The sequence below is a fragment of the Alligator mississippiensis genome, chromosome 7 (assembly GCF_030867095.1).
Source record: "Alligator mississippiensis isolate rAllMis1 chromosome 7, rAllMis1, whole genome shotgun sequence".
NCBI lineage: Eukaryota > Metazoa > Chordata > Crocodylia > Alligatoridae > Alligator > Alligator mississippiensis.
The window spans coordinates 14,520,350-14,529,118 of NC_081830.1; positions in this window are offsets into that span (position 1 = coordinate 14,520,350).

Sequence of the window (8,769 nt, forward strand, 5' to 3'; positions counted from 1 at the left end):
GGGTTAGGATACAAGCTTATGAGCAATGAAGACAAGATTTTTACCATATCAATCACTCCTTGATAACTGCCCATGCACACACCCTCTGTATGCAACCTTAAGGGAGACTTCTTTCTGGGCCTAAGTGTAGGAAGCCTCTGGTTGAAGAAAATGAGTGTATACTGGCTTGCAACATAGTTCATTTGACAAATGTGGTTTTATTGGTAACAATTTTAAAATGAACACCGTGGTGTCAGGACTATACATTTATTAGGATAGGGTGTGAAATGTATTGAATCACTCTGCCTTGAATCATTGTCTGTCTTGAATCACTCTAAACTTTCTCTTTCTTTTTGAATCCCTCACAGCCTCTGGGTCAAAGCCTTTATTTTCAGCAAATCTGATTCTGGTTATTTCCTTTAACTTGCAAACAGATTTAGTGCTCTGATCTCCTGAAAAGTTTTTAGGAATGTTTGCATTTATTCCAACTCAAATACACACAGACAACTTTCCTTACAGCCCGCTTTACTTCCTTGTTTCTCAGGCTGTAAGTGAGAGGGTTGGCCAATGGAGTCAGCACAGTGTAGGAAAGAGAATATTTTGTTCAGGGCTCTAAGGGTCTTGGTTCTTGGGAACATGTAGACTATAGTTATGGATCGATCAAAAATTGTCACCACCATAATATGTGAGGAACAAGTGAAAAAAGCCTTTTGTCTGCCAGTAGTGGAAGGGATTCTCAGTATGGCGTTGATTATGCAGACATAGGACATGCATGTCATACAGAACGGGGGCAAAATGACAATACAGCCAAAACCGAAACCTATAAATTCAACCTCATAGATATCACTGCACGAGAGTTTAATCGCTGTGCCATATTCACAAAAGAAATGGTTGATTGCATTGGGTCCGCGGAAGGTAAATTGCAACAAGAAGAGAGAGACAATGGAGACAGAAATCCACTGATCCATGAACAAGCTGCAAGTTTGTAAGAATGTCTGTCACTCATAAGGACTGCATAATGCAATGGTTTACATATGGCTAAATACCAATCATAAGACATCACGGATAAGAGACAATATTCTGCTACTGACAAGGTACCAAAGAAAAAAAAAATGGAGGAAGCAGCCAGAGAATGAGGTGGTTTTGTCTCCAGTGAGGAATCTGGCTAGTATCCTGGGCAGGAGGGTGCAGGTATAGCAGGTCTCCAAGCAGGACAAGTTCCCAAGGAAGAAGTACATGGGGGTGTGCAAATGCTGAACAACTATGATGAGCACAATGATGATGATGTTCCCAATCATAGTTGCAATGTAGAGTATGAGAAATAGGAGGAAGAGAAGTATTTGTAACTCTGGAAGAATTTCAAATCCCAGGAGGATAAATTCAGTGATGGAAGCTTGATTTTCTCCTCCTGCATCTGCCATGGCAGCAGAGAAATTCCATACATCTCTGCAAAATTATCTGAAACAAACAGACACCTTTGAATCCCATGAAATAAATCCATCTCAAGACAGTAGACTAATCTTGCCTGAAACTTGCAGGAATGGTAGCCTCTTCTGAGGGCATTAAGCCTGCCAAGTTTCAAGGAGATAGGTCCAGGGGTTTGAGGGAAACTGCACCCCAAATTGTTGAAAGCAAGACTCATGTCATGTGTATGTGTTAAGCCACAGTGAGGTCAAAAGTTTCTTATCAAAGCAGACTGGTTCTTTAAGTTATGGGTGCCAAATTGGTGAGGAGGGGGACTCGGTCAGGCCAGTGATTGATATGTCTTCCAGATACTGAGGAATGCTGAGGACATCTGAGAAGCTTTTGGCATGATCATACCGGCCACAGACATATTAATAGGGAACTTCCACATTCTTAAGAAAACAGAGAAGTCCCTCATTGCCACCTCCAAGAGGTAGATGGACATCATCAAGGCCATGCTCTGGCTTCTCCACCTGGCCCTTTGCACCACAAGGAGAAGCCTACATAGCAGTGGTGCAACTGTCCTTTCCCCAAATATGGCTTCTCACCCTGGTCCCAGGAGACATCCCTAAAGCAACAAAAAGTCAAGCAGCTCTTCCTGCTCCTGTCCACCAGCCACAGCCTCCTGTCCTGTACCTAAATCCTTGCCCTGCTGGCTCAACCTCACCAAAAGCAGCATGCATGGCTTATTACTCAGTCACACCTGCCCTTTTCCAGCCTACCTGACCAGCTCCACACACATGAATCAGGATCTGACATCTGAGCCCCATCATCAGCAGAGGACAACAGCATTCTCCAAAAACTCAGGGAGTCTCCTTGACTTGACAGGCTCTTGGGCATTTCCCTTCTAGGGAAAAGCAACACAGTATGGGGCTCCAGCTCCCTTAACCCTCTGCTCAACCAAATAGCTTACTAACCCAAGACTCAATCACCAAGGACCTCCTTTCTCTCCTGCAGGACCCCATAGCCTGCAATGGCAATGTTGGGTGCACACTCTGTTGAAGCACACAGACACACACACCTTCCCCTTTCCTCCTGCCTGAATTACATATCTCTCATATGCTATCCATCATTTGCATAGCACTTTGGTTGTTCTAAAAGGACTGAAAACAACATTAACTTGGGATTGTGGTCCCAGCTGGGAGTGTCTTCATGTTTGTCTCACAGGGGTTGTGAGTGATCATGATCATCCTGGAGACTCCTTCAGTGCTCGCCACCCTTCCTAGAGGAGTCCAATGTGTAACTTCTGTTCATAGAGCAGCTGTTCAGGTTATCATTGAACTGCTCCAGGTGTCTGCCATAGAGCTTCATGAGCCAGGGGAGAAGTACACATGTTGGGTACCCAAGAAACAGACATTTTAGGTTGTGAAACATTCATTCTTTCTACTTCTACTCTGGTACCAGCATGTGCAAACACTTTGTGTATTAGAAAAAGCGCCAACCTGGTATACCTGAAGACCTTAGTGTAATGAACCTTGCCTGAACACTATGTGGTTGCCTGGCTGAACTGTCTCCAAGGGTCCCTAGGCCCTGCAGCAGGGTGGAGAATTAATGCTTGAAGCTGATGTACTCTGAACTACAGTTCTCTGGGAACAGGATGGGAGGGTGAGTGACAGTGATGGCTCTACTTCAGATTTCCTGGAAGAAAAACAGTGCCAGAACCTTCTGACTGACATAACACCTCCCAGATGGCTGATCTGGGCATGGTCTTCCCTACACTTTGGTGACAGATGAGAGTCTATCAGGGATTTATCAGCAAACTTACGTTGGGGGCATGGTTTTAGTGTGATGGGACTAGCTCAGTGCAGATCTCCATGTAGGTTACCTTAATCAAGCTGAAGTTCTGGCACCACTGTCTATCACCCTGGGCCACTAGGACTATCCAGTGCCACTATTGGCTCTGGATTTAGGATTCAGATACCTTGTTCTGAGGTGGGGCAGGGGGAGCACCTCCAGACCAACCACAGCCTCTCCATTTGATAATAGGCAAATTTATTGATACACAGTGATAACAGAACAGAAACAATATATAGACTTGCTTGAATATTTCTATCTACAAAATCCTAAGGAACCCTTTGTTACTCTCAAGTCTCTGCTTTTGTATTCTCCTTCCCTCCTGATAACTTTTGATGACTCTTCATCCATGTCTATCACTGGTTAGTTTCTTTGTGTGGTTGTCATGGTCCACTTACTGTTTTGTCAACACATTGCAAGCCCATCACATGCATTTAGTCTAATTTAGTCTTTCCAGGCCTTCTCTTAATTTGATCTTGTCCCCCAAAACCAGGACAATCTGGCAACATGCTGAGGTGATAACTGCATCGTAATCAGGGACACTATAGCAGTTCTAATGAGAGTACAAGGTTTTTCTTATTCCTTTTCCTTGTGATTCATTTTATCCCAATATTTCATGCTACCATCGCTCTCATTCTCCCTCTCCCTCCCCCACCCTCTTTTTTTGTTTGTTTTACTTGGATCTCAATATCATGGCTTTGTCTGCACAGTAATGATAAGTCATGCCCATCAGCAGAAGTGCCTGGAGCATTATCACCTTCTCACAGACGGAATAAATAATGGTTCCAGGGAGATGCAGATATTTTGTAATGCCTATTAGGTACAAATGGACAATAACTTAGGTGTAGATCAGTAACATCTTTCTGGGAATAGGCAGGTCTCTCAACTGGGTAAAATGATGTATCTGAAATGCATCAGGATAGAGGAATGAAGGTGGGAGGGACCACAATAGATTTTCCTTAACCGTAGTAAGATAAAGCAACATTTCTCTCTGTATTTCTTCCAACAATATGCTATCAAATTTAGGGTGGGTCAGTGAGGAGGTAGGTAAATAGATAGATAGAGAAATAGAATTAATTCATCCACTCATGAATGGAAACGCTATAATCAAACATGTTCCATAGAAATAATATTCTGAATAGCTCTTTGTGCTACAGCAGCATAAGATTTTGGTTCAATATACCACAATATAATCAGTATTAAAATTTCACATAGGCATGTTTATATACATTACTTAACATATTGGAAAAGATAACTTTTTTTTTATACCTGGCCCATATTCCCAGACTCAGAGAAGATGAATGAACAGTGTAATTCACCTGAATATTTCAATATGAATATAGATTACTACATTCAGAAAAACTAAGGTATTTTGTGAAAGGCATTATATGATAGTATTCATCCTTCATATTCTATTTTCTTGAAGCCTGTTTCCTAGTTTCAGAATATTTTATTCATTCATTAACTATAAAGTTAAATAATTCTTATACAGGCGTGACATTTATTAAGCTTAGAGGAATGTAAAGATAAATATGTAATCCCAAATGGTAAAAGAAATATAATTACATGATAGCATTTTAAGTGTTTAGGGGAAGAAATATGACATCAAAATTTGAGTTAAGAAAACAGCAACTCAGAACAAAACCAGTCTCATGATAAAGTTAGAATAATCCTAATGATCTCCTGTTGGGCATGATGTGAGTCCCAATATTAAATTATGTCTTCTTAGGGCATCTTCAGTCCCTTAAGGTTTAGATATGTCAGATTTACAGGATTGATGATAATAGTACAAATAATTTTGATAGGTTGAATTTTGAAAAGAGCTGGCCAAAACAGCTTCTGTTTAAACAGATTTTAAGAGAAAACAGCCTTCATAAAATTACCACTTAATTGATTTGGACTTGTGACAAAAACACAGGATTGGAAGAGACCTCAAAAGGTGTTTGGTCCAACTGCCTTTACAAAAGCAAGAATACTACTCAAAATGTCCTACCTCTCTCTCCAAAACACACATATTAGCATTTACCCTCAAACCAAATGTACAGGTCTTGATATAACATATATTGAAGTCAATGGAAAGATTTCTGATCATTTGATTAGAGCTTGAGTAGTTGTAACATTTTTAGAGTTTCTTTTGAATCCCCCTACAAGACAGGGAAAATGGGGTCAAGTGACCAGGTAAAAAGTTTGTCATTGATTCCCAAGAGGATGCTGGGCAATCAGGCACAGTCTCATAATGGGCAAAATTTGTTAAGTGGCTTTCCCTTGTACAGATACACAGGAAAGCTAAAGGAGCAATCCCATCCCAGGTGTTCCCTGAAGGATTAACTTCACCTGTGAGCTTCTGTGACAGATGATGGTGCTGCTGATATTATTTCTAGGTTAGGTGTCTTTATGCTACTATAATTACCAATCAAATCCTAGTATTCAGACCTCTTTCACCCCATCTCCAATGGAACTGCTGCCCCTGTTTCACTCTGTAACCTTCACTAATCCCCATATACTATTTCTCTAATTTGAGAAATGGACACACAGGGAACTAGGAAACAGCCGAATGTCCCTCTAATGATATTGCAATCAATTGTAGAGACATCTTGTGACTGAGCTGGGAAGAATGCCCATAATTCTGTGGTCCCCTACTCCTGTCTTAACTCGAAACAGTTATCACTTTGCAATCATGGGGTGTTGGGATTCCTCCTGAAAGCTAGGACTTTAGAAGGACTCAAATTAGGCAGACCTAAAATGTTCAATAGGATTTGAGAACAGCACTCATACAGTTTGGTGAAAATCTAACTATAAGTTTATTAGGCAAGGATACAAAATGTAAGGAAATATCACAGAGGAGATTCACCATACCTGCCAACAACCTCTTACCTATTTATAATGGATTGTTAGGCATACCACTTTTCTTATGAGGATCTCATTGCAACATGAGAAGTCAGCTGCCTAATTTTTCCTGTATATTCAGCAGTATAATTCCCATGTTCAGGCAGGGAAGACAAGGTTCAGCAAGACAAAATTATATAAGACTAGTAAGTGAGTCATGGAACAGAAGTTACATGAGTTACAAGTTCCTGATTGTCACCGTTTCTACCCAGAGCCTCTGTTTCAATAATTCTGTCATTGATTCACCAGGGCATAGTGTAAACTGACACAGGCTCAGAGGAGAATGACATGAAACACAGATTTACAATGAAGTACAGTATTTGTCAGTAAGATACTCCATCAATAAGAGATGGAGTAGGGTTTTGTAGACTCTGTTCAAATGAGTTCTGCACTTTTTTCTGGACAAACAAAAGTGTGTGAGGGTTAGGATACAAACATGTGAAGAATGCGTCCAAAAGGTGAGCGAAGGAAACCTCCGGTTGAAGAAATTGGGTGTATACTGGCTTAAAGCACAGACAGTTCATATGGGAAATTTCATTCAGAATTCTTCTCTGGAACAAATTTGAAATGAACACTGTTGTTTCAGAGTCCATTCATTAGTACAGGGTGCAAAATGCTTTTAATCACGCTAAAGGTTTTCCTTCTTCTAGATTTCCCCACAACACATGGACAAGATGGCATTCACTTTCCCTTGCTCTGACTCTTGCTATTTCCATGTTGCTTTAACCTGCTGAGAGAGTTCACGAATGGTTGCATTCTTTTCCAGTTCATAAACACACAGACAGCTTTCCTCATTGCCTCTTTCACTTCCCTGTTTCGCAGGCTGTAAATGAGAGGGTTGGCCAACGGAGTCAACACAGTGTAGGAAAGAGACAATATTTTGTTCAGGGCTCTAAGGGTGCTAGTTTTCGGGAACATGCAGACTATAGTTAGAGACCCATAGAAAATTGTCACCATAGTAATATGAGAGGAACAAGTGGAAAAAGCCTTTTGTCTTCTGGTAGTGGAACGGATTCTCAGTATGGTGGTGACAATGCAGACGTAGGACATGAGAGTCAAAACGAATGGGGGTAAAAGGAACGTACAGTCAAGAATGAAAACTATGAAGTCCAGCTCATAGGTGTCACTGCAGGAGAGTTTAATCAGTGATAAGTAGTCACAAAAGAAATGGTCAACTTGATTGGGTCCACAGAAGTTTAATCGTAATGAGGAGAGATATACAATTGAGGAAACTATAAATCCACCCATCCATGAGCCAGCTGCAAGGTTGAAACAAAGTCTGTCACTCATAAGGGCTGCATAATGCAGAGGTTTGCATACAGCTAAGTACCAATCATAAGACATCGCGGATAAGAGACAACACTCTGTAGATAACAACATAGCAAAGACAAGTAACTGAAGAAAGCATCCAGAGAATGAAATGGTTCTGTCTCCAGTGAGGAAGTTGAGCAGCATCCTGGGCAGGAGGGTGCAGGTAGAGCAGGTCTCCAAGAAAGACAGGTTACCCAGGAAGAAATTCATTGGGGTGTGCAGGTGATGAACAGCTACAATGAGGGCAATGATGAGGATGTTTCCAGCCATCGTTGCAACGTAGAGTATGAGAAACAGAAGGAAAAGAGGTATTTGCAACTCTGGCAGAATTTCAAATCCCAGGAGGATAAATTTGGTGACGGAAGTTTGATTTCTTACTTCTGCATCTGCCATGGCAGCAGAGAAATTTCATACAGCTCTGCAAAATAATTTTAAGAATATATCTTAAAATATTAGAATATATCTTAGAATATATCTTAAAACTCTGAATTCCAAGGAATCAGTCCATCTCCTGGATTTTCAAGAGATTAATCTTGCCTGAAAATGATCCATCTACATAGGGGGTTCCAGAGTTCGTGCTAGGAGGTAAATAGCCCAGCATCTCCATTTCTTGATTGCCTTCATGGAAGCCATTGTCCCACCTGTATCATTAAAAGAAAAGTAGGGGCAAAAAATATCTTTCATAGATGTGTAAAAACTGTTTTACAGCATGTAAAAATAATGCCTCATGCACCCCTCCTAAGTGCCTAGGGTCAAACCATGTTTTTTTTTGTTTTGGGATTCTTCAGGTTACAATCTTTGGTACAATTGGTGATAGAAGAAAACAAGCAAATCTAGCAGGGTTTATATTAGATTACACTCTAACTCAAAGGTATGAAGTATTTGTTTTAAAAGTACACAGTTTATCATATCAGTCCCATTCACAGTGTGTTTGTTGTTTCTAGAATTGTGCTCCCATAGAGGATGGCTCTAGGAAAGGATTATACTGTTTTAGGCTAAATTTCACAAACTCCAGATAAAAATTCTAATAATGTCTTATATTATAAAGTAAAAACATTATCTGTTTTTTTCATTGCTAACTAAATGCATATAGTTTGCAATCTTAGAGCACTGGAATCTTTCTGACTTCAGAATTTGTACATCAGGAAGTCTAATGAATAGATTCTTAATTACAATAAATCCCCACTCTCTCTCCATAAGCAGGTGAAAGGCAAAATTTTGTTCTGTTCTGGTTGTTAGGAAGCTCTGTTACTGAATTTGGAAGTACTGCCAACCCCAAGGGTTTGGAAAGCTTTTGTCAGGTTTCACAGATGATTACATTGATTCAACTGGATG